The sequence below is a fragment of the Chrysochloris asiatica genome, unplaced genomic scaffold (assembly GCF_000296735.1).
Source record: "Chrysochloris asiatica unplaced genomic scaffold, ChrAsi1.0 scaffold00632, whole genome shotgun sequence".
NCBI classification, from domain to species: domain Eukaryota; kingdom Metazoa; phylum Chordata; class Mammalia; order Afrosoricida; family Chrysochloridae; genus Chrysochloris; species Chrysochloris asiatica.
The window spans coordinates 149,850-157,420 of NW_006409150.1; positions in this window are offsets into that span (position 1 = coordinate 149,850).

Consider the following 7,571-nt stretch of genomic DNA (forward strand, 5'->3'; position numbering starts at 1 on the left):
GGTTGCCTGGTCAGGGAAGTGCCACCCTCCTCCCATTGGTTATGTTTTAATGTTAGTTAATTAACTCATACTGAACCCAGATTTTTTTGGCAGGCTCAATTAATATGCATTTCTCAGCCCTTAAGATGGTTAGGTAGGTGTGACTTACATGGATAGATGATATTTGGCCATATGATAAAAGTAAATTCTAGAGTTCAATTTTAAAGATTGCAAAAAAAACCCATTGAGGCAGACCATAGTAACGCCAGATTCTCTATCCTCCTCCTCACACCATATGCACTCTTTAATTAAGGACCCAGCTTCTCTTCTTGGTCTGTGTTCCATGGAAACTTCAATTGCTTAGGAATTGAATAGGAATTTGATACTTAAGGAACTTTAATGTTTTATTTGATAAATATGTGTTGCAAATCTAAGATATTCTGGACACTATTCTAGATACAGAGGAATGAAAATTCTGTTAGCAACCATTTTCTGGAAGCATAAGGGCCTATAGAATGTGTAATACTGATGTTACCTCATAAATGAAAACATTTACTGTCCATTAAAACTTCCTGGGCAGTACCTCACTTCAGTCCCAGTGTCTGAAAATATGCCATCAGTATTACATTTTTTTTAACATAGAAAATAACAAGTTGCTGTTTCTAGATAGACTGATAAGTGAATGAGTTTGAATCTTTGAGGCCAATCATAATAAGTTATGTCGGTCCAAATAAGCCTGAGTTTCTTGTTACTTTCAATAAATTTTGTGATCTGACATTCCAAACTTTGTTTGTTTTGATAAAGGGAAAAGAAAGTAGTTCAGGAATGAGGATTTTGCCCATCTTTCATGTTTTACCACACCCTCTTCTTCTGACTACCATCTCCACATCCTTTAGTTCTTATCTTAAATGGCACCTACTGAGAAAAGATTCCTTCTCCTCTCCTAATATCTTCAACTACAGTGGATCCCTCTGTCATTTGCATACACAAATGTTTGTACTTTCTCTACATAGTGTAAAAAGCTACAAAATGGACACATTCACTTTCTTCAAACACTTAACATGTCACCTGTGTGATTGTTTGAATGATCAATTCATCCTTAAAACTAAGAATATAATAATGAAATATTAATATATTTACCACCAGCACCTGCAATTGAGCCAATTTTGACTCAGTGACCCTGTATAGGGTTTCCAAAGCTATACATCTTTATGGGAACAGAAATCTTTATCTTTCTCCTATGGATCGGTTTGTGGGTTTTAACTTCCACCTGTTCTTATCAATACTGTGCTTAACCTACAGTGCTGCCAAGCATCATTATATTCATATATCATGTAAAATGAGATTTGTCATTTCATTAACATATGATACATGACATATGATATTAAGAAGTAAAGTTTGAGTAGTATATATAAACCATTCTTATAGAAGAACCTGTTCCCTTCTGGACAGAAATATAAAATTGTGACATCCAATCTCTTCATCTGTTGTGACTTAGTGATGTGTGGACAATTGCAGAGACTATTCTATAAACCTCTCTCCTTATAAGATGATGATTTTCAGGGATAACTGTGTTGATCTTACATTGATTGACGTGGATGTCTTTCCTTTTATTCAGGGTCTATTGTCAATTAATCAAAATGAAAGGCATGTTAAAAAAAAATGGTACTCAGCATGTATGGACCTGCATGTGTTCAGAGGTACATTCATTAAACCCTGGTACTACAACAAATGATACTCAGCTTTGTTCTCTAGATCTTTGAAGAAGGCAATATACCCTAGCATAATCATTATGCCCTACCCTGAATAATGAAGACCCAACAAAAGATAGGTGATCACCTCTTGAGAAGAAGGAGTACAATGGGATAAGGGATGTACACAGTACTGCAAGTTGTCTCCAAGGGGTCAAAACTGGCGTAAGTTTTATGTTTTGTTTCTCTCATAGCTCCAGAGAAATAAATATTTTTCTTAGGGCATGTAACACAGATGAACACATCATTAATGAGGCACATGGGAGTTAATGCACTAATGTTATAGATTTGTGAATACTTCCCGTATTTTGTTACAAAACTATTTGACTAATTTCAGGTCATGAAAAAATATCTTCAAGAAGCCTCATGAGTGGTTTCATTACCTTTCCCTTCCTGGAGGAAATGTCTCTAACTTTCACAGAAGTACAAGAAAGAAAGAGCATGGGTGAACTCAGAGTCTTCACTTATGGTTTCTGGAATCATTACAGGTGCTGAGAATTGGTATATGAGTGAGGACTCTCTTTTATTGGTGGTAACTACAAGCGTATCAGCAGGAATAACAAATACAGGCAAGTTTATTGATATAAAGTTCTGCTAAGTTAAAATCCTTGATTCTGGATATACTTAAATGCCTTCTTTCTTTAATCTGTCTTCTCCAGTGTGTATTTAATTCTTGGGCTTCTCTATTTCACTTTCTTTCCTGACCAATGTTGGAAGTGTTTGTTGAACCTCATATAATCATTTGTTTATAGAGTAACTCAAGACACTTTTATTCAACACTAAATTATGTTTTGCATGCAAAGATATAAGTAGACATTGGTTCTTATCTCAGGATCTTAAATTTACACAGGGTAATAGACGTACAAATTTTTAAAATGCTGCATTTTGTGATGGAACTACAATCCTACTGATGTGGTTCATATAGTTGCCTTCTTCATGAGAAATTAAGTGAAAACTTCCCAGAGTAGTTTATGATTGTTTTGAACTATGAAAGTGGAGGCAGCAAGGAGTAAATGTTGGGATTAATGAAACTGTAAAGTATGTTTAGAAATTATGCATAATAATTAATATCTGATGAACAATTAAGGCAGGGAATGCAAATTGAAGCATGAACCTGGACAGGTAACAGAAACCTTACTCTTTGGCTGCAGGAGTGACACTTAACACTGAAATTAGTGGAGAGTCAATGCAGGTTTTATGGCAGAGGATGTTCACCATCAGTCTTACCCAATTGGAGAGAATCTGGTCAATGAGAGGAAAAACTATTGCTGTTATTACAACCATAGAAAGATGAGGGATTTAAAATAGCCCTCTAGAAGTGGGAATGAACTTGGGAGTGGTTGAATTATAATACTTTCTTGCTTTTAAGGATCATTCTGGTTGCATTTCTTCCAAGACATATTGATTCTTCTGGCAGTCCAAATACTTTCAATATTCTTCACCAACACTGTCTTAGTTATCTGTAACTGAAATATCTCAAGTGGGTTCCTTCAACAAACAAAAGTTTATTCTTTCAGTTTGTTGTTGTTAGGTGGCATTGAGTTGATTCTGACTCAGAGCAATTCTGCAAAACAAAATGAAATAGTGTTTATTTCTGAACTATCTTCACAATTGTTGCTATATTTGACCTCATTCCTGCTGACACTATATGAATCATAAGTAGGGAGTCTGCCTCTTTTTCACCATCCCTCCACTTTACAAGTATTATGTCCTTCTCCTGGGACTGTTTTCTTAGATAACATTTCTGAAGTATGAGAGACAAAGTCTCTCCTTCCTGTCTCATAATGAGCTTTCTGGAAGAAATTCTTCCAATACAGATTTGTTTTTACTCCGGGATACTTTTAAGATTCTTCTCCAAAACCGCCTTTGAAATGAGTTAATTTTACTATGGTCTTTCTTATTCATTATCCAACTTTTACATTCATATGAGGCAAATGGACTACTTGTGTGGCATTGTGGGTTAACGTACTGGACTCTAAACTACAAAGTCAGCAGTTGAAGCCCACCAGCAACTCCTCAGAAATCCTATACAGGGTCACTATGGGTTGGAAACAACTCGAGGTAACTTAACATCAACAAGAACATGAAACAATTGAAAATACCAAGGCTTGAGTCAGGTGCACTTCAGTTTTCAAACTAACATCTTTACTTTTGAACATTATAAAGAGTTTTCTGCAGCAGAATTGCCTAATTCTGCTTCCATGAGGGTTGATGGTACATCCAAGAAAATGAAATATTTGATGACTTTAGTCTTTTCTTCATTTACCATGATGTAATGTACTGTTCCTTGTAAACTCCATACAGGACAACTATGAATCAGAAGTGACTCCATGGTACTTAACAACAACAATTCATTGGTCAATTTAGAGGACTTTTGCTTTCTATACACTGAAGTCCAATCCATACTTCAGGCTACAGTTTTTGATTTTCATCAGTAAGATTTTTGTCTTTGCTTTCAGCAAGCAAGGTTGTTTCCTCTGCATATCACAAGTTGTTAATGAGTTTTCCTCCAAATCTGATGTCACATTTTTCTTCATGTAATCCAGTTTCTTGGATTTTTTGCTCAGCATATGGATCAATAATTATGGCAAAAAGATACAACCCTGGGACACTCCTTTCCTGATTTGAAGTCATTCAATATTTTTTAGTTCTGTGTGAATGACTGACTCTTGTTCTATGTAGAAGTTCCTCATGAGCACAATTTCTGTTCTTCACAATGATATCAATAGCTTGTCTTAATACATACATGAGAAAAATTTCTGTTCTTCACAATTATATCAATAGCTTGTCTTAATACATACATTTAAAAACCCTTGCAGAGTCAATTAAGCACAAACAAACATCTTTCTAGTATTCTCTGCTTTTAGCCATAATCCATATGATATCAGCAATTAAGTCCCTTGTTCCCCATCCTCCCCTGAATCTGGCCTAAATTTCTGGAAGTTTTGTATGTATTGTTGGAGCTGTTTTAAAACTATCTTCAGTAAAATTTTACTTAGCCCCATATCCCTCCTGTGCTTCATTTCATTTCCAGTCCTCCTTCTTTTCTAACCCTTCTGAACTTTTTCCTTGGGTAAATTCTGCCCGTTTGATCTCAAATGGCTGACCATTCTACAATGTTCATACTTCAAGATTAATGTTGTTCCCTTGATAGATCTATCGATTATTTAACTGACTGTTGAACCATGGGAATGGGTTCCATTTCAGGCCTGAAGGGTGGCCAAAGACCATAGTCTTGAGATTCTATCAATCTCTATCTGATAAGTAATTCTGATCCTTTTTTATGATTTTGAGTTTTGTTTCACACGTTTTTCCCATTCTATCTAGGACCTTCTAATGTGATCCTTTTTTAGAGCAGTTGTCACAATCTATTTCTTTTAGTCTTAAGGACACGGAAACTGATGTTCCCTGATTCATTGATACAATGGACTCATTGTTTCAATGCATCTTCAGTCTTCATTAGTCTTTTATCCTCTGTAAAAAGAGAGACGAATAGTTGCATCATAGATGGCCTCTCATGAGCTTTTAAACCCCTGTTAGTACTCACCATAATAGGATATAGAACATTATCTTTGTGGACTGTGCTATGTTATCTGAACATGGTGTTCTTGAGACTAACACTATAAGCCCTCAAAATGCTTGATTGTGATTCATAACCTTGCACCCTGTATGCTTTGCCCATGTTCGTGGATTAATTTACAGCAAAGGTAAATACCCATGTACAAATATCCTCTGTAAAACCTATATGCATATTTTTTTTTTCTATATTCACATTCTCCTTCCTATACTTGCTCAGCCTGAGTGTCTATCCAAGTATATTCTCATAGATTGCCATTGCAAATTTTTAATATAATAGTATTTGCCTCTATTGCCTTTAACTCTTGCACTCCTTGATCTTCCCTTTCTTCCTTCATTTTTTGCATACCTCCCTCTTATTGTATATTACCTTTTCTTTCATCTAAGTTAACATGTGTTAATTGTTTATCCAGTGAATGATTCACATGGCCCTTGGTAGTCATCAAAAATATTTCCTTTAGAGAGAAAGAATTTTCTTGACTTTCTAGCAATAGTTTTTGTTGCTATGTGCTGTCAAGTTAGTTCTGAGTCATAGAAACCTGGTATAGGATTTTCAAAGAGGTGTTGGTGAGTTTGAACTGCCAACCTTGTGGTTAGTAGCACAGTGCTTATCCTACACTGCCATGGTGGTTTCACACAACATTTGTCTTTTATTATTATTTTTTTATTCACTTATTTCACCCAGAATAATTTCATTCAAGTTATGATGTACTTCACAGATTCATTATTTAATTTTGGGTAATATGTAATTTCACATATTCATCATATACTTATTCTTCAATATTGTATAGGATTACATTGCATGTATTCACCAAAGTTCATTTATTGTTTGAAGGACATTTACACTGTTTTCATCTTTGGTTATTGTGGATAGTGCTACAATGAGCACTTGTGTGCATGTATCTATTTATGTTGTAGCTTATACTTCTCTAGAATATATAGCCCTGAGAGGGATTATTGTGTCTTATGGCATATCTATTGCCACCTTTTTGAGGAAGTGTTATAACATGTTCCACAATGCTTGTACCATTTTCCAGGTCCAACCAGTGGTGTGTGAGGGTTCCACTCTCTTCACATTGTTGCCAGAATTTGCTATTTTCTGTTAGCTAGAACTTTGCACGTAGTTTTGGCCAAGATGATTTATCTTTGTTTCTTGGTTTGCATATCTTGATGTGGGGAAATAGGATAAACACTGAACCTTAAGGTTGGTTTGAACCACAAGGTTGGTGGTTTAGACTAACCAGCTACTCCTTGAAAACCCTATACAGGTTTGCTATGAGTCAGAGTCAACTCAATGACACTTATCAACAACAACCACAATAGCTAAAGCAAATGAAAGAAATGATGAAATGAAAAACAAAATGTAAAAGGGCAGTTTGGGAAGACAAAATAGATTGTGTAATTAGATTTGTAAAGACTTGGTGTTAGAAAGCCAAAAGCGAAGAAGATGCTCAGCATTTCTAAAACTGGAAGAACTGGAGATAAATTGAATTCTAATTTTGCATTATTGAAGGATTCTATGAGCAAAATAGAGTCCTGGTGTGGTGTTGAAGGATTAGCACTGGTTCACAGGGTTAGAACTACAAAGTTGGGCTTCAAATCCACCAAATTCTTCTTAGAAACCCTATATTTGGGCTCCATGGGTCAGAACTGACTCAAGGACTCTTGACATCAATAATAACATGAACACCAGACTGAAAGATGCAGAAGACACCAAAAAGAAGGAAACAATACACAAAGTTACATTACTAAAAGGAATTGATCCATGTTCAATCATTTCAAGAGGTAACATATGATTGAGAATTGGTAGTACCAAAGGAAGAAGTCCAAGTTACATTGAATGCATTGGTGAAAAACCAAGCTCCAGGAATTGACAGAAAACAAGTTGGAATTGTTCAACAGTCTGATACAGCAAAGGGTGTACTTAGTCAAGTTTGCTAACACATTTGGAAGACAGCTACCTTAGCAGGTATTTGGAAGAAATACACATTTATACCCATTCCAAAGAGAGATGATCCAATGGATTGCAGATATCATCAAACAATGTCATCAATATCATATGCAAGTAATATTATTCTGAAGATAACTTAAATACAGTTTAGTACATTGCAAGGAAATTTCTGCAAATTCAAGCCAGATTCAGAAAAGGACATGGAATGAGGAGTACCATTGCTGAGATCACAGTTATTTTGGCTGAAAGTAGAGAATACCAGAAAGATTTTTGCTGATGTTTTATTGACTATGCAAAGGCTTTCAACTGTGTGG